Source organism: Acanthaster planci, linkage group LG03 (genome assembly GCF_054643075.1).
Source record: "Acanthaster planci isolate LZ-2023a linkage group LG03, COTS_SCS, whole genome shotgun sequence".
Lineage (NCBI taxonomy): Eukaryota > Metazoa > Echinodermata > Asteroidea > Valvatida > Acanthasteridae > Acanthaster > Acanthaster planci.
In genome coordinates this window covers 856,422-876,519 of record NC_141779.1, presented here as the reverse complement: position 1 = coordinate 876,519, position 20,098 = coordinate 856,422, and the positions used below count along the sequence as shown (strand labels likewise).

The following is a 20,098-nucleotide window of genomic DNA, read 5'->3' as shown; positions in this document are numbered from 1 at the left end:
AATCGCAAAAACACAGGAAGCCTTAGCTCAGACAAGAACTCTTGCCTTGTTCAGCATATTATGAATATGAAACTTACGTCAATGGATAGAGGAAAATGCACCCTTTGTTTGTCATCATGTTCACCACATTTCAAGCATTCTGACACTTTTTAGGCTAAAATATTGCGATCACACTGTGCGCTGAAGTGTCTCGGTAAAGTGAGAACAAAGAGCAGTGGGACAACTCTAGCCTTCTTTCGCAGGTATTTCCAAAAGCTTCAGCCTAAATATGGACAGGAAATTATCTCATTGGACAGAGAAATATTTACCGTCTCCGAAGATATCAAGGTCAGCCCATTTTGACCGTTTCAGAATATTTACTGTAAACTCGACTGTGGAGACATGTAGCGGCAGACGCCGACCGACTACGCGTGTACAAAGCGAAAACGAACGAAATAGGGAGCATGTCTAAGGAAAAGTCTGACCCCCATGTCTGTTCTGTTGCAAAATGGAATTAAATTTTCTTTTTGGATAATAAACATATAACCTTTCCAAAGACTCCGAGATCAGCCCATCTCTTGACAATTTAATATCGGATATAGAGACAACGTGGCGTGTATTTGACGTGTGTAGCAAGCAAAACCAAAACAATATCAAGCCTTTTTGTTTAATGTTTCCAAATATCGAAATAAAATTTTCTCCAGGGGATAGTGAAATTTGCATCCTTGTCGAGTCACCCCAAGCTCGCCCATTCGGACCATTTGTCAACCTACTTAACCTCGGAGATAAAAACTCTTCGTCGTAAAGAGACCAAGTAACGTGTGTACAATGAGGGAAACAATTTCATTTATTCGGCATTTTCCAGGATAAAGAACACAGCAACATTAAACAAAAACACATATTACAAAATACACTGAAATCACAAACACAAACTTACAAATGCCCGGAAAGGCACAGTTAATCCAATAACTGTCACCCGTAAGACTTCATTTCTGAAGCTCCAGGTTTTACATAAACGTGCACACACATACACAATAAAGTAACAGCACAAGATTCAAGAAATGGCAAATAAATAAATCGAACAGAAAAAATATATACAGTTGGCAAAATAAGATAAATATGACATACAAATACATTAAAATAACAAAAATAAAATTAATTACAGAAACAAATCAATCAATTAAACAATAAGTACCCCCAAAACAAGAAAAGAAATTTATTGTGTAGAAACCGACAAAAAGAAAGACACCATGAAATAACAAAATACAGTTGAATACCGACAAAAGCAAAACCATTGACACATCTGGCCCACATGGCAAATCCTAGGTATTCAAATCCCCCCATTTTGTACTTCCTTGCGCCAAACAACACAGTGCCCCTCCCACAACTTGCCGGTCCCAGCGACCTTATTACAAGGGTACTCCACTGCAAATTCAATCAGTACTCTGTCAAGTTTCATATACTTTCAAATTTAAGTGGGTACCTGGTAAGATGATCCCGTGTTGAAGGGTTATTTAAACCATTTCAGTTCTCAAACGTTCAGGTACATGTAGGTCATCTCAAGAGCATGTAATTGGATAAATGATGAAGTTTTTGAATTCGTGATCAAAGGTTTGTCCAGCCTTATCGTTTCAATATACCACCTTTTCACACTAAGACTGTTTCACGGTCAAAAGCTCCATGAAGACCTCTAACAACAATAGTAAGCAAAAGATGGATGCTTTTAGATTCACATAAAGACAAATTGAATGTACATATGCAACCAATCTGTGTAATCCATTTTAAATCTTCTTCACTAGAGAATTATCCTGGTTGCTCAACGTTAAATTTTGTTCTAATTTGTCAATGTATAAGGTTTCTGTTGTAAAGGTACCAAATAGGCTACTTGTATTCCAGAATAGTCAACACTAGAAACTTGCAAGATGAAAGCAAGACATACTAAGTCTGTTTGATTTGGTAGTGACATGAACAAGATTTTCCCAAGAAATTTTGTACTCATTTTCAGCTTCAAACTGCATGTTAACTAAGGTACAATTCAGGTCCACTATTTTCTTTGACCATCCTAGTATAAGCAAAACTTTGGTTTCCTTAGTAATGTATTGAGATGCATTTTATTAGCATGACAACATCTTTGGAAGCCATGAATATCTTGAAGGTCACCAGACTGACATTATATTGGCCTATACACAAGAGCACTGTTACCAAATAAAGTGCTAGCTGACACGATGTGATAAGGAAAGTCATTGGTATACATAAGAACTGGATTGGGCTCAAGACACTTCCTTGAGGTACACCAGATGGTACAGAAAAACCATGCAAAGTAGCAACCCTTCAACAAAACCTTTTGTTGCCACCACAAGACAAACGGTCACTGCAACAGTTGCAAATTACCAGTTCTGTTATGTTGAGGAAATCAAAATCATGCTGTTGTTACTTTTATTGCCCCTAAAGGCTCAGTGCCCTTACACAACAGATATTGAAGCCGGAATTTGCTCCTGCTATTCCAGAACAGATATGATGAGAAAGTGATGAGAGAGGTTGAGCATGTCACAGCATGGAGCGTATCACTGTTCAACCAGCAGCAGAAGATTAACGCGTAGAACAGATAGGCACAGTGCTAGAGTCCAAATCTTGGCCGTATTTGTGGTACTGAGTACAGGCGTAAACAAATCACAGACAAATGTTTAATTAGGATGACATGATTTACAATTAAAGGCATCACATGAATAATAAATGACAAAAAACCAAAATTACCAACAAGCCAATAAAATCACCTCAAAAGGAGGGGCACAGAGGACTTGATTAAAGCTGGATATTTTTTAAATGAGTAAATTCACATGATTAAAAAGAACGAGTAAAAAAAATTCTTTTTATAGCATGGCCTTCACTTTGCGGGATAATTTTCTTATGTTTGGAAATATGGAAATGAAACGTTCTCCTAACATTTTTTTTTCTTTTTTGGGCTGTCATTTTGATCACGTGTGGGGACCACTGTTTCCTTTGTTCTGGTTAATTTGTCTTGTTAACGATATGAGCATAAACGGGGGTAATAGTAGTTTATTTTACTTTTGCAGTCCCTGCTGACCCGCATAACTGATATTTGTCTCGTTATGTATTAGGATTTTTATCCCTGGTCCCTGCTAGTGCTTATATTTACTTGTATTTGTGCTTTTGTTGTTTTTTACATAATTTGGGTCAAATAAATAAGAATAATTGAAGAGATGGTACTCATCACGATTAACCAAGGTAAACCTTTCGACTATTTGAAGACTATCGTCATATACACAGGTCAAACTAACTACTAAAACAGATTGACTAACAAGTACAAGAGGGAGAAGATTACTAGCAAACATAATGACTGACCCAAGCTTTCGCCTTCATTTGTGTATAGTTCTCTTGAATGTAGGAATATCAGAATCAAACATTCTTCAGTGGATATGTTCAACAAAATGACAACAAGATCAGTTGATTTTCACCAACCCTACAGTCACAGACAAAAGCTTAGTTTGGATTAGGCCTTATATTGAGCCAAATTTGCTGCAAAACCATCCACTAACAAGACCAACTTACAAATGGGAAACCAGGAAGAATAACTGCCCTAAGTATTCACCTTCAATAAATAAGACTTGATGCTTTACATGGTGGAGACTAAAAACAGGGCTTGTTGTTACATCATTTGGATAGATCTCCTTTGGAAGAGGTATGGTTCTGATAAGAACTGTAGAGTGTGTGCTGGACGTTTCATCCAGCATGCTCTCGTCATCCTCCAGAGTGGAGCCTAATAAGCCATGCTCCAGATTTTACAGAACAATTGTACATGTATACAAAATTATGTACAAATATTGTTTCAAAATCTGGAACATGCCTTTCATTGTTAGGCTCAAATCAGAACATGATATAAAGTGCTTACCGAGTGAGTTGTGTCGTCAGTAATGCCAGTTGCCAGTGATGTGTTAAACTCCAGAAAACTGTCTCCGAGGGACTTGGTCTTGTCTCTTCATCAATGCTACAGCTAATAAAACCACAGAGTCAAGTCAACAAAGGTCAGGGACAAATAGCATACAAGTAGACATCACTGCGATGTCTTTATAGTCTTTAACTCTCATTTTCGTATTGACTTTTGTTTCAACTCTCTTCAATTGTTGGTTGATCAGCAAACACAACTCCTGAAAAGTCATAATTCTAAAGCTTCGATGCAGCCATTTTAAACTGACACCCCTTCTACTTTCTTGGGCTCTTTCAACAGCCCCAAAAAGAAGAAAATTCAGACAGTCCATAATCGTCTGATTCAATAGGATTTTGCATACACCGAAGGGGGTTGGGCCAAACACTCTGATATTTCACATTTTACCTGCCATCCAAAATTTATCAATGGTATTAAATTGTGGCTCCCCATACACAGGTGTGTACCCAGCTTTACGCAAAAATTAAATTAATCCATAGAGAAGGACCTCTGTCCCTGTCAACTTTTGGAAAAAGTGAAGAGACCTGTAACATAATGATGTCATGCTTAGTTTCCTAAGGCAGTGAGGTGGGAAGAAATAACTGTCCAAGTAAAAAAATAATAGCTTGACATCATTATATTTTGGGTCCATATATGAAATATATATGAGTCCACAGGGGACTGAATCAGTGAATTATACCTTTGGAATAACCAACAACATTGGACCCACGTACCTTTTACACAGCAGGCAGCAGCAAAAGATCACGGTCCGATCACCTCAACAACGAGCACAGGAGCCCCATCATCAAGAATTTTGATGTACCATGAACAGCGGCTCACTCAGCGGCTTGTGCTCTGGCTGAGATGGGCACACACAACAGTCAATAAAAACATGCAAAAGGAAGAAATGACAATACAACATGAGTGCATTAGCTTGGATTAACTGATTCTCAGAGGGCAGTGGAGAATGAGAAAGATGGAGAAAAGTAAGTCATAAGTGCTTCCCTAAATGACCTTCTTCCAGGCATGTGGAACACAAAAGAATTATTGTGAAGATGGCTTACATCATACTTCCCAGCCAATGTTGAATCCTTGGTGTTTATGATAGAAGCCTGTCTTGTGTTAAGGATATTATGAAAGAAACTCTGGACACACACGTTATTTATTCTGCATGTTGCCGCCATAGGCATGGAGAGCCTCAATCTGGCAAATTGTACAATCCTGTCACAATCAGCTTCTGAAACATTGTCCAATTGTATGCTATAACATCCGACACAACATGCAAAGAATGACCAAGCAACATACATGGAAATCACTGAACCGATTTTGTAAAGATCAAGATCGAGATTCTGCATGCCTGGGGCGGTAGCGTGCAAAGAAAGAATTGTACCAACTGAAGCCAATGTTGGCTAGTATGCAATATTGTAACAAATTGATGCATTTCAACTTTAATGTATTTGACACAGAAAGATGGCTTCAGCGAGTAAACAGTTGGCTGGTAAAACAAAATAAGAGTCCAGATTTCTTACATGACCCCTATGGAATGTGTACACCCATCCTTGTATGTAATTTGGATCCAGGAATGAGGACATTTCATTTCAGTACACTCCTCATTCACTACAAGCAGCCTGTAGATGCTGCTTCTGTCTTGTTTCTGTTCACTTTGGCACAAATTGTACAACCACACCAAATAATTCCCTCCATTTTTTGTAGTTTAATTCAACCCAACCTTTGAGGCCGGAGATTCTCATTAGTTGAAAACTTAAAAGACAAAACCCAAGATCAAGATCTACAGGACAACCAGGCATTTCACTATTACCATAACCATGGACTAATATCAGAATGTGATGCAGACTGTTTCCATACCTGTTGAGTACTGTCACCAGTGATAAGATATCTCTGATTTGTTACACTCCAGAGAACGGCCTCCAGGGACTAGCTTGCTCTTGTCTCTCTGTCAAACTACTGAAACTAGGGAAACTAAATAAACCATGTTTTAATTCCAAGCTGTATTACTACACACTCATGGATGCCACCATTTCAAAATGTAGATTGCACTTTGCTATCAATTGAAACATCATTTAAAGGAGCGTCAAATCAACAAAGATCAGGGCCAAATAATATACAAGCCCACATCACTGGAGTTTCTTTTATAAAAATCTCATCTTCTTAGTTGTTATTTTTCCATTTCTTTTTAATTGTTACTTGATTAGCTAAGTACATTTTATTCTTCAAAACACCTTAAATACACTTCCCAAAAAGTCCTTTTCCTCAAACTTGTCAGCAGTGATTTAACAAATTACATCCATCTACTTTCTGCAATTCTTAAGATCTGTTTTCAACCATCTACAGATGCAAGAACGCCAAACAAAAAGTGTTGATCTAGGGTTATATTTAAACAATCTCACCTAATGTTTCAGCCAAGCAATCTCTTCAATCTGCCTTGAGTAGAAGCACAACTTAATTGGTTGAAAAGCGCCATGTTGGTTGGGAGTATTCATTTTGTTGGTAGCAATTGGGCTGCACCTCTTGCATGTCCTAGTCGTTCATGAACCAGTGATGCAGTTAGTACCAAAGGAGCCTCTGATGCCAAGAAAATGGTGTTCTCTCTCGGTCCAACTAAAGGCCAATACAGGAGATCACAGTCTGTGCAGAAAACATTCCCAAATTATAAACAGTATTAACCGTATCCTCGAAGGGTGCATGTGAAATCATATTGAAATCAGAGGATTTTGAGGACCATTTGAGCTATGTTATGGCTCCCTATATATATGTCATCCAGTAAATGGGCAAAATAAATTATCCAACAAGGATGACCCCTAAATACAATGTAGACATAATGATGTCACAGTTGGTTTACACACGATACAGTGAGGTGGGGTAGGTCTTAATGTACTAGGTCTATAGGACATGAGGAACGAGTTCACAGGAGACTCAATCAGTGAATCATACCTTTGGGATGACCAATAACAAAGAATCACTCACATTTTACTTAGAAAGCTACAGCAAGAGATCACAGTACAATCACCTCTACAACATTGGCCATCATCAAGGTGGCCATTGGCCAAGAAGCTGGTCATCCTGTAAGCAATGACTTATCAGCGGCTTGTGCTCTGGCTGAAATGAACGCACATAACAGTCATTAAACATGCAAAATGAAAAAAAATGGCAAGAAAATATGAGTGGAAGAGCCTGTTTGCCAATTCTCAGAGGGCTTTGAAGGATCGGAAAGATGGAGAGAGCTGATTGAGAATTTGTAATTCACGTATGCGAATTACACTGCCAGTGTATCAAACTAGTTATACATGGTATTGTATGGGGTGGCACATGACAGGAGTAGTCACAATCTGGTCCTGCCTCCCACGATATGGCTTCAAATTTTGATGAAAAGAGGCAGCGGTGGAGAGCTGTAGCCAGTGTTCGATACTTGTGCATGCCGTAGTCTCACATGGAGACGCCGCACCGTGTGTTGCCAACATAGAGTATAACATAAACTGCCCAAAATATTTCTTGTCAGGGCTTTTCTGAAGATATACCACACATATATATTTGCAATGGATGTTTGTAATGACACACATGATAAAGCCAAAAGTGCAAATGTTATTTAAAAGATATATTGAGCAATTTCATACAACAGTGTCTTTAGAAGTGAGTATCATTCCGACATAAATAAACTAACTTCTACGCTATTTGAACATCAATTGGACTTTCGGTTAAGCAGTGTATTGTTGTGACAGAATAAAATCATGGCAGACCTGATTTTCATGTTCTTGAATCTGGCTTTAAAAACTTTTGCAAGCTAATGACCATCAGGGTGACGTTTAGTTCAATGCTGGCTTCATATTTATGTGTTTCACATTCTTGTGAAAACCCCTATTGCAAAAATATCATGATTTGTTTTGCACAAAGATGGGAATAAACAAATTTTTACTGCTCGAAAAAGACTACTGCACATTTGACTACATAAGATCATTCACTCACAAAACATTCCAGCAAATGTCTCGTTTCCATCACAAAAGCTAACTGGCATTCCAGTCTACGACCCTGAACAATAAGTAAAACTAAGTTGAAGAAGGAAACACACATGTACATTGTACATGGTAAGTGCTGCCACGTGAGCTGTTTCCATACCTGCTGAGTACAATAAAATGTCAGAATATATCTCAGATGTGCGACAATCCAGAAAACGGTCTCAAAGGAGTGTTCCTCGTCTCTCCATTACTGCTTCAAGTTAAAAAACCAAAGGAACCCCGTTAAAATCCCAGCCTGCAGGCCCGACAGTCACTGTGGGGCCGCCATGTTTAAATCCAGGGTGCACTTTACCACAGCAAAAGCAGTGTAAAATCAAAAAAGCCAAGCCCAAACTAGTGGGGTTTGGCATACAGAAATTTCATTATCGTCTTTGCCGCCATTTCTTTTCAATTGTTGGATGGTAAGCCAGTGGTATTTCTCACCTTTAAACTACTGTGAAGCCACATTTGAAGAAACCCGCCAACGTACATGTAGCCACACATGCGTTCTCGTGCGTGCCCGCGCCACCGTGGAAAACTGGTCGTCGATCAACTTGCGCACATATTGAGCAGGGTACCAAACAAGGGATCAAACGGTGCTGGTGATTGGCGCGCTTGAAATAGGCCCTTTAAGTGTGCACAAGCACCACGAAGATCTGAAGATAATGTAAATATTTTTTGTTTCGTAAAGTAAATCAAAAGAATGACCATTATTGGAAAGAGAAGAAACAAAATCCCCCAAAACTGTATGCGAGTCAATTTGCATCTAAAAAAACCCATATATTTTCGACCCAAAAGCCTGGACGAACGCAACCGTCTGAGGTTTGGGCTTCCAGAGCTACGGCTAGGTCTATTGTCAACGCGTCTCCACCGTGACGCATTTCCAATGGAGCGAAGACCTAGACCTAGCTCATAGAATGGTACTTATTATTATATTATTTTGTGGGAACAAGATGATTTTGAGGGAACAAAATAATAATCCGAGGGAACGGAATTAAAAAAAAATCTTCATTGTGCCTGTCCCCTAGGGGCTCCTTAGGTACTCGTAGAGAGGGACATCGAATGCAACTGTGCGTTTTTGCAAGTTGGGTCACACTCACTGTCCGACAGTAAATCCCCCCCCCCCATTACAAAATGCATGTACATACGATGTAGGGCGGAATTAATGCCGCCCGGCGCTCCGAAGGAACGGGTTAGCCTTTTGAGGGTTTTGTGTTGGGGGGGGGTCGGATCAGGCCGACATTCAAGACAATGACCAGAAGCGGTTTTCTTTTGAATAAGGGCTTAATATGATATATTTTTAATCAGTCCTTTCCCAAAATTATTAAGCATACTTTTGCCCCATGCGGAATAACAGGTGAATCGCTGGACTGGTGGCAACTTAAAGAGCATAACACTGCATGGGTAAATAAGTAGTAAAAAAAAAACACTTTCTAAAACCGTTGGGTAAAAAGACACAAGTCTACCTATAACAGACCCTGATGGTGCACTTCTGGAACACTTGGATAGGATAAATAACGAGAAAAGATGTTACAATTAGCTGTTTCGGCAACTGGCGAAACATGTATTGCTTTTCTGCTTTTTTTTTAGCTGTTTGGCAACAGCCAGAACAGCTCTTGCTTTTCTGATTAGCTGTTTCAGCAACTCTGCCGAAGCAGGTATTGCTTTTTTTATTTTTTTTAACTGTTCCAGCTGTTGCCGGAACAGCCGGAACAGCTTTTGCTTTTCTGATTATTAGCCGTTTCGTCAACTCTACAGAAACACGTATTGTTTTTCTGATTATTAGCTGTTTCGGCAGCAGACCTTTGGACCATCATCCAAGGACGGTCCTGGAAGAAATTCACAGTGATAACTTAAGTAGTTTATTTATTATTGATTTTAAAAGAATTAATTTTTCCCCATAGACTTTGTACACAGATTGCACACAGTTTTCGGACTGTCCTATATTAGGCTATGAGGGCGCTATTGCAGAATTACGGTTACACCTGCCAGGGCTTTCAATTTTCAACAAACTGTCCTACATTGAAGCATGGATGGCACAACGTAGGGTTGGTACACACATTGTCCAGCGAAATGTATGAGCAGTCCTCAACTTGGACCGAGAATTACTACCGAAAAAGAAACCAGACTAAATTTTCCCTTTCGTTCTATCGCAAATATACCAAAGTGTGCAAATATTAAATAATATTTTATAAGTTTTGTCCAGTTTAGACAAAAATCACGTGACATATGAAATTAAAGGAGCAGTTTTCCTGCACACGTGTTTCTAGCCCATTGACTTTGTACATGTTGTCGAGCCACAATGTTGGTAACTTTGCAGTGTTTGATCGTTCCCAAAGTGATAGCAAACAAAGACCCTGATGCAAGATTTATTGCAAAGGGATGACGTCATCATGTAATCATCACCTTATTTTATATTCATTTTTGAATATTCAATTTTCCCCCAAAGGTTTTGTACACGTTTTTCTATTTAACAATGGTGAACAAGTAGTCTTTAACTTTGGCGGAAGATTACTATCAGAACGAAAGAGAAATCGGGTATATTACGCTCTCTTATTTGATTTGAAATATGCCTAAGAGTCCAAATAAGAAGTAATATTTCATTAAAAGTGTTCAGTTTAAGTGCAAGTCACGCGACATGGACTTAAAGGAGCAGTGTTTCCGCAAATGAGTTTTTTTGCCCTAGACTTTGTACACGTTTTCAAGGTTCAATTTTAAATCCTTTCCTATGTTTAATGGTTATCAAAGTGACAGACAACAAAGACCGTGATACAAAAATTATCGTAAGTAAAGGACGTCATGATGACGTCATCATGTCATTTATTCTTGATTTTTCAATATTTATTTCAGCCTATTGACATTGTACATGTTTTCAAGCCTGCGCTTGGGTTAGTTTGGGAGCTTTGATCAATTTCAAAGTTCCAGCCAACACAGACCTTGATGCAAACATACGTCCAAATTTATGACGTCGTGATGACGTCATCATGTGACTTATTATTGATTTTTTAATATTTATTTCAGCCCATTGACTTTTTACACATTTTCGAGGCACTATTTTCCTACCTTAGTAATCGTTGATCATCGTCAAACTTACAGCAAGAACTAAGTAACTAAATCCTAACATATTTAAGTCATGATGACGTCATCACGTGATTTATTATTAGATTTTGAATATTTAAATATACCATGAAATATATAAAAACCGATATAAAATCAACCGTTACCTCCACAACATTCTGTTTGCAGCAAGTTCCAGGATAAAATGTGGTCTTGATTTCGTCTTATGTAGGTCAAATAACGTGACCCTTCCTTCCGGTTTAAACCGGAAGTAGGCTTATTGTTTAAAAGTGGTAAAAGCCATTAAGTTTTTTTCAACAGAATGAGTCTGTCTGTGTTAGTGCTGGGTTGAATCCCTGCTTATATCCTGGAGAAGAAGTGCTTTAGGTAAATAATAAGCATATTTAGTGATGAAGACGTCATCAGGAGACAAGTCACGTGACATTAAAGGGGAACTCGTCAAACCACTATACCTCGAAAAGTATATGTCTGATGCGGTTGAAACGTTGTGTGTGGCTGGAAAGGGAAGGGTTTTAGACCCAAATTTATCTGATTTGATTCTGACCTCATCTGGTCACAAGTCACGTGACATTGAAGAAATACACTTCTTGTAACTGGTATCACATCCACTCGCGATGACGTCAAAAGTCGAAGAAGTCATATATGCTTATATATATATATCTTTAATCAAGTATTATAATTATAAACCTATTGTGAGAAGCTCCACAAAGTACAAAGCAAACTCTCAACCGTGAGAATAATATCTTGTGCCAAGTCATACTAGAATATATTCTGAAGTTGACATCCAATTGAATTGGTTAAAATTGATTTATAAATTAAACCTTTTCAGGGTATATGTCACGTCCAGAATATTAACATGTTTATTTTTACTCTCTCATAGTCTCTGAATGCCAGGTTTTTTCATCACAATTGCCAGTTCTTATTTAATAAGTGAAACAGTCCCCAAACAGCTCTGTGTTTGTACTTGTTTACCAACACTTCCATCTATTTTTTTTAGTTCTTTTTCAGCTCAATTTCTTCCGGCAGTCGACTTTGCCCGTTTGCTAAATCTGATCAACTTCAAACTTGGCAGACCTTTGGACAATTATCAAAGAAATTCACGGTGATATCTTTAAGGAATATATAGGTATTCAAATTTTGATAACAAATCACGTGATGACGTCATCATGACATAAATATTTTAGAATTATCTTCGTTGTATAGTTAGTGCTTGCTGTAAGTTTGACGATGATCAACGATTACTGAGGTACGAAAATAGTGGCTTGAAAACGTGTACAAAGTCAATGAGCTGAAATAAATATTTAAAAATCAATAATAAATCACATGATGACGTAATCACAACGTCTTAAATTTGGACGTATTTTTGCATCAAGGTTTTTCTTGGCTGTAGCTTTGAAGATGATCAAAGCTCTCCAACTAACCCAAGTGCTTGCTTGAAAACGTGTACAAAGTCAATGGGCTGAAATAAATATTGAAAAATCAAGAATAAATGACATGATGACGTCATAAATGACGTCCTTTACTTACAATAATTTTTGTATCACGGTCTTTGTTGGCTTTCACTTTGGTAACCGGCAAACATCGGAAAGGTTTTAAAATTGTATTTTGAAAACGTGTACAAAGTCTAGGGCAAAAAACTCATTCGCGGAAACACAGCTCCTTTATGAGTTCATGTCACGTGATTTGCACCTAAACTGAACACTTTTAATGAAATATTACTTCATATTCGGACTCTTAGGAATATTTCAAATCAAATAAGAGAGCGTAGAGTACCCAATTTCTCTTTCGTTGTTATAGTAATCTTGCGCCAAAGTTGAAGACTATTCGTTCACTTGTGATAAGTAGCAAAAAGTGTACAAAACGTATGGGAAAATATGAAATATTTAAAAAGAAATATAAAAAAGGCAATGACGTCATCTAGACATCATACATTAGCTATAATTCTTGCATCACGGTCTTTGTAAGCAATTTTTTTGCCATCGATCAAAAATTGCAAGGTTACCAAAATTGTCCCTCAAAAACGTGTACAAAGTTAATGGGCAAAAAACCCGTTTGCAGAGACACTGCTCCTTTAAGTCCGTGTCACGTGATTTGCGCTTAAACTGAACATTTTTAATGAAATATTACTTCATATTCCGACTCTTAGGCATATTTCAAATAAAATAACAGAGCGTAAAGTACCCGATTTCTCCTTCGTTCTTATAGTAATCTTGCGCCGAAGTGAAAGACTACTTGTGTTAAGTAGAAAAACGTGTACAAACCTAGAGGGAAAAATTGAATGTACAAAAATAAATATAAAATAAGGTGATGAAGTCATCATGACGTCATCCCTTTGCAATAAATCGTGCATCAGGGTCTTCGTTGGCTATCACTTTGGAACGATCAAACACTGCAAAGTTACCAAAATTGACCGAGACAAAGTTGAGGACTGCTCACGCATTATGCTGGACAATGTGTGTACAAACCCTGTGTTGAGCAACAACGCCATCCATGGTTCAATATAGGACAGTTTGTTGAAAATTGAAAGCCCAAGAGGTGTAACCGTAATTCTGCAATAACGCCCTCATAGCCTGATATAGGACAGTCCGAAAACTGTGTGCAATATGTGTACAAAGTCTATGGGAAAAATTAATTATTAAAAAATCAATAACAGATAAACTACTTAAGTTATCACTGTGAATTTCTTCTAGGACCGTCCTTGTTTAATGGTCCAAAGGTCTGCCAAGTTTGAAGTCGATCACATTTAGTAAACTGCGACTGGTGGAAGGAATTGAGTTCAAAGATAAAAAAAATCTGAAATACAATACCTGTTTACCTAAAAAAACAACAACAAAATAAACAGAAAAACAATACCTGTTTCAGCAAAGTTGCTGAAAGAGTTAAAAAATCATCAGAAAAGCAAGACCTGTTCCGCCTGCTGCCGAAACAGCTAAAAAAAACAAAAATAAAAATAAAAAAAAAAAGAATGCCTTTTTCGCAACTTGCCAAAAAGCCAAAAAGGAAATGAAAAAAAATAATCAGAATTGTAACATCTTTTCTTGTTATTTATCCTGTACAAGTTGTCCAGAAGTGCACCACCAGGGTCTGTTATAGGTAGACTTGTCTCTTTTTACCCAACGGTTTTAGAAAGTGGTTTGTTTTACCACTCATTTACCCATGCAGTGTTATGCTCTTTAAGTTGCCCACCAGACCAGTGATTCACGTGTCATTCCGCATAGGGCAAAAGTATGCTTAATAATTTCGGGAAAGGACTGATTAAAAATATATCATATTAAACCCTTATTCAAAAGAAAACCGCTTCTGGTCATTGTCTTGAATGTCGACCTAATCCGACAACCCGCCCCCACACACACACACAAAACCGTCGAAAGGCTAACCCGTTCCTTCGGAGCGCCGGGCGGCATTATTTCCGCCCTGCATTGTATGTACATGTATATTTTATTTTTTTTTTGGGGGGGGGGCATTTACTGTCGGACAGCGAGTGAGACTCAACTTGCAAAAACGCACAGTTGCATTCGATGTCCCTCTCTACGAGTACATAAGGAGCCCCTAACGGAACAGGCACAATGAATATTTTTTTAATTCCGTTCCCTCGAATTATCGTTTCGTTCCCTCAAAATCATCTCGTTCCCACGAAATAATATAATAATAAGTACCACTCTATGTTGCCTATCGTTTGCTCATATGCATGCAGTCCGTGTCAAGAAAGCCGACCATAAATAAAATGCATCGAATTCCAGTATCGGTTTGGCTTCAGGAGGCATTATATTGCAACCCGAAAAAGGTATAATTAGCTAGAATCCCCAGAATTTCAGACGTAACTTTGGTGATTTTTTGGTAGATAACGTCTCGTTGACTGTAGTTTGACGTCATGGTGTGTGTTGCGATCAAGATGTAAACTACGGCTGCATCCCAATCTCTTGTCTGGAGCTTGGTATAGGTCTTCGCTCCATTGGATATGCGTGGAGACGCGTAGACAATAGACCCAGCCGTAGCTCTGGAAGCCCAAGCCTCAGACGGTTGCGTTTGTCCAGGCTTTGGGGGTAGGAAATACATGGTTTTTTATATTGATGCAAATTGACTCGCATACAGTTTTTGGAGATGCTATTTTTCTCTTTGCAATAGTGGTCATTCTTTTGATTTACATTAAGAAAAGAAAATAATTGCATTATCTTCAGATCTTCGTCGTGCTTGTGCACACTTACAAAGCCTATTTCAAGCGCGCCTATCACTAGCGCTGTTTTATCCCCTGTTTGGTACCCTGCTCAAAATGCGCCTACGCACAAGATCCCGCATGTGTGGCCAAGTTGGCGGGTTTGTTCAAATGTGACTTCACAGGAGGTGAGTTTAAAGGTGAGAAATACCACTGGCTTACCATCCAACAATTGAAAATAAATGGAGAAATGACGGCAAAGACGATAACAAGATTTCCGTATGACAAACTCCACAAGTTTGGGCTTGGCTTTGTTGATTTTACACTGCTTTTACTGTGGTAACTAGTGCACCCTGTATTTAAACATGGCGGCCCCACAGTGGCTGTCAGGCATGCAGGCTGGGATTTTAACGGGGTCCTTTGGTTTCTTAACTTGTAGCAGTAATGGAGAGACGAGAAACACTCTGAGATGTATTTTGACACTTTATTGTACTCAGCAGGTCTGGAAACAGCTCACGCTATACAAACACTGTAGGCCTAGCCTACTTCTGATAACAGCCCAACAGTAAGGGTGAATAAAATAAAAAAAAATAGGCCTTGGGAGTAATAGGGGCCTATGTGTTGAAAATCTGAATCATGACTTTTGTCCAACAAATTTTTCAACCAATGAAAATCTCCAGCCTGTATGTGGGGCCAAAGTTACTAATTTGATAGTCAATGAGTAGTCTAAACAAAATGGAGGATAGTATGATTTCATGTGGTAAATGAAGAGAAAACATTACTTTACACCCCACGAGAATTTGCCAGGAAGCCAAAGTCTTTGAAACTAACTAGACCTATCCACTGAGGATCAGAATTATATAAATACATTATACAATCTGTAATTTCTACATATTTCAGTGAACCTGGTAAAAATTGGGCAGAAGGTAGGCCTCATACTTTGAGTCTATGTTGCATGGAGCCATGCATGGAGTTGTGCTAATCATTTCTGAATACAACTTGATTATTTTCAAAGATTCTTCTATGCAAAAATGATTTTGGTTATTACCGTAAAATCTTTCTGTACTGAAAATACAATGGGTAGAGGTCTAGTTTCCAAGATAACTGTCCTCTTTGTTTTGTTCATCTGTCTATGTGCTGTCGGTATGTTTGTCAGTCTGTTATTCTTCTGTCTGTTATTCCGTTGTCTCTCCCCCTCTCTCTCAGTCATTCTCATTCAGATACGAAGGTTATTGTGGCAGCACTTACCATGTACATGTATGTTTCCTTCCTCAACTTAGTTTTACTTATTGTTCAGGGTTGTAGACTGGAATGCCAGTTAGCTTTTGTGATGGAAATGAGACATTTGCTGGATTGTTTTGTGAGTGAATGATCTTATGTAGTCAAATATGCAGTAGTCTTTTTCAAGCAGTGAAAATTTGTTTATTTTCGTCTTTGTGCAAAACAAATCATGATATTCTTGCAATACGGGTTTTCACAAGAATGTGAAACACATAAATATGAAGCCAGCATTGAACTAAACGTCACCCTGATGGTCATTAGCTTGCAAAAGTTATTAAAGCCAGATTCACGAACTTAAAAATCAGGTGCACTGTGATTTTATTCTGTCACAGCAACACATTGCTTAACCGAAAGTTCAATTGATGTTTGAATATTGTAGAATTTAGTTTATTTATGTCATGGAATGATACTCACTTCTAATGACACTGTTGTATGAAGAAGCTCAATATCTATTTTAAAAAACATTTGCATTTTTGGCTTTATCATGTGTGTCATTACAAACATCCATTGCAAATATATATGTAGGGTAAGTGTTTATCTTCAGTAAAACCCCTACATGTTTTCGACGGTTTATGTTGCACTCTATGTTGGCAACACACGGTGCGGCGTCTCCATGTGAGAATATGGCATGCACAAGTATTGAACATTGGCTACGGCTCTCCACCGCTGCCTCTTTTGATCAAAAATTGAAGCCGTATCGCAGGAGGTGGGACTGGATTATGGCTACCCTTGTAATGCACCACCCCATAAAATGCCATGTATAACTAGATTGATACACCGGCAGTGTACAAATACAAATTCTCAATCAGGTCTCTCCATCTTTCCGATCCTTCAAAGCCCTCTGAGAATCGGCAAACAGGCTCCTCCACTCATATTTTCTTGCATTTTTTTTCATTTTGCATGTTTTAATGACTGTTATGTGCATTCATTTCAGCTAGAGCAAAAGCCGCTGATGAGTCGTTGCTTACAGGACGACTAGCTTCTTGACATTTCTTGATGATGGCCACTGTTGTTAAGGTGATTGTACTGTGATCTCTTACTGTAGCCTGCTTGGTAAAAAGTGAGTGATTCTTTGTTATTGGTCATCCCAAAGGTAGGATTCACTGATTGAATCTCCTGTGAACTCATTCCCTCATGTCCTATAGACCTAGTACATTAAGACCTACCCCACCTTACTGTCTTATAATATAGCGCGTGTAAACAAAGTGTGACTTCATTATGTCTATCTAAGGATCATGCTTGATGAATACATTTTTTTTGCCCAAATACCAGGTGACATGTATATGGGGAGCTATTAAAGTTAAAATGGTCCCCCAAATCCTCTGATTTTATTATGATTTCACATGCACCCTTGGAGGTTACGGTTAATACTGTTTATAATTTGGGAATGTTTTCTGCACAGACTGTGGTCTCCTGTATTAGCCTTAAGTTGGACCGAGAGAGAACACTATTTCCTTGGCATCAGAGACTCCTTTGGTACTAACTGTGCATCACTGGTTCATGAACGACTAGGACATGGTAGTAGCCCCATCGCTACCAACAAAATGAAAACTCCCAACCAACACGGCTCTTTTCAACCAATTAAGTAGTGCTCCTACTCAAGGCAGATTGAAGAGATTGCTTGGCTGAAAAAACAGGTGGGATTGTTTAAATATAACCCCAGATCAACACTCTTTGTTTTGCAGGCTTGCATCTGTGGATGGTTGAAAACAAATCTTAAGAACTCAAAAAAAGTTGAAGGATTTAATATGTTAAATTGCTGCTTACAGGATTGAGGAAAAGGACTTTTTGGGAAGTTCACATGTATTTAAGGTGTTTTGAAAAATAAAATATACTAATTAGTCAAGCAACAATTGAAAAGAAATGGAGAAATGACAACTAAAAAGATAATAAGATTTATATGAGAAACTCCAGTGATGTGGGCTTGTATATTATTTGGCCCCGATCTTTGTTGATTTGACACTGCTTTCAATGATGTTTCAACTAATGTTGTAAAGTGCATCAATATATTTTGAAATTGTTGCCTCCACATGTGTGCAGTAATACAGATTGGAATTCAAACATGGTTTAGTTTCCCTAGTTTCAGTAGTTTGACAGAGAGACAAGAGCAAGCTAGTCCCTGGAGGCCGTCCTCTGGAGTGTAACAAATCAAGGATATCTTATCACTGGTGACACTACTCAACAGGTATGGAACCAGTCTACATCATATTCTGATATTAGTCCATGGTTATGGTAATAGTGAAATGCCTGGTTGTCCTGTAGATCTTGACCTTGGGTTTTGTCTTTTAAGTTTTCAACTAATGAGAATCTCCGGCCTTTAAGGTTGGATTGAATTAAACTACAAAAAATGGATGAAATCTTTAGGTATGGTTGTACAATTTGTGCCAAAGTGAACAGAAACAAGACAGAAGACAGAAATGTCCTCATTCCTGGATCCAAATTACGTACAAGGATGAGTGTTCAAATTCCACAAAATCTGTTCTTGTTTTATTTTATCAGCCATCTTTTTACTCACTGAAGCCATCCTTCTGTGTCAAATACATTAAAGGTGCAATGCATCAGGTTGTTACAATATGGCATGCTAGCCCACAGTAGGTACAATTCGCTCTTTGCACGCTGCCGCCCCAGGCATGCAGAATCTCGATCTTGATCTTTACAAAGTCGGTTCAGTGATTTCCATGTATGTTGCTTGGTCATTCTGCGCATGCTGTGTTGGATCTTATACCGTACGACTGGACAATGTTTCAGAAGCTGATTGTGACAGGATTGTACAATCTGCCAGATTGAGGCTCTCCATGCCTATGGCGGCAGCATGCAGACTAAATGACGTGTGTGTCCAGAGTTTCTTTCCTGATATCTTTAACACAAGACAGGCTTCCATCATACACACCAAGGATTTAACATTGGCTGGGAAGTTTGATGTAAGCCATCTTGACAATAATTTTTTGGTGTTCCACATTCCTGGAAGAAGGTCATTTAGGAAAGCACTTATGACTTACTTTTCTCCATCTTTCTCATTCTCCACTGCCCAATGAGAATCAGTTAATCCAAGCTAATGCACTCATTTGCATGTTTTTAATGACTGTTGTGTGTGTCCATCTCAGCCAGAGCACAAGCCGCTGAGTGAGCCGCTGTTCATGGTACATCCAAATTCTTGATGATGGGGTTCCTGTGCTCGTTGTTGAGGTGATCGGACTTTGATCTCTTGCTGCTGCCTGCTGGGTAAAAGGTACGTGGGTCCAATGTTGTTGGTTATTCCAAAAGTGTAATTCACTGATTCAGTCCCCTGTGGACTCATATATATTTCATATATTAACCCAAAACATAATGACGTCAAGCTATTATTTTTTACTTGGACAATTATTGCTTCCCACCTCACTGCCTTAGGAAACTAAGCATGACATCATTATATTACAGGTCTCTTCAATTTTCCAAAAGTTGACAGGGACAGAGGTCCTTCTCTGTGGATTAATTTAATTTTCTTGTAAACCTGGGTGACATACCTGTGTATGGGGAGCCATAATTTAATACCATTGATAAATATTGGATGGCAGGTAAAACGTGAAATATCAGAGAGTGTTTGGCCCGACCCCCTTCGGTGTACGCAAAATCCTATTGAATCAGACGATTTTGGACTGTCTACATTTTCTTCTT

The 20,098-nt window shown here is 38.4% G+C and overlaps 1 long non-coding RNA gene across 9 annotated transcripts in view; it reads right to left on the bottom strand.

The window, feature by feature from the left end:
* The window catches only part of LOC147799534 (uncharacterized), a 386,127-nt gene extending 377,663 nt beyond the window's left edge, over positions 1 to 8,464 (bottom strand). For 5 of the 9 annotated variants that reach the window (XR_015424690.1, XR_015424694.1, XR_015424695.1 and 2 more), the window contains exons 1-5: positions 8,377 to 8,464; positions 6,908 to 7,039; positions 6,331 to 6,568; positions 5,789 to 5,902; positions 4,657 to 4,781 (exon numbers count right to left, since the gene is read on the bottom strand). This is a non-coding gene — a long non-coding RNA (uncharacterized LOC147799534). Of the gene's footprint in view, positions 1 to 794; positions 2,629 to 3,889; positions 3,992 to 4,656; positions 4,782 to 5,788; positions 5,903 to 6,330; positions 6,569 to 6,907; positions 7,040 to 7,903; positions 7,967 to 8,376 lie in introns of those variants that run through there. The other 4 variants (XR_015424696.1, XR_015424689.1, XR_015424692.1 and 1 more) reach the window with 4 other exon arrangements.
* Between the last annotated feature and the right edge of the window lie 11,634 nt (positions 8,465 to 20,098).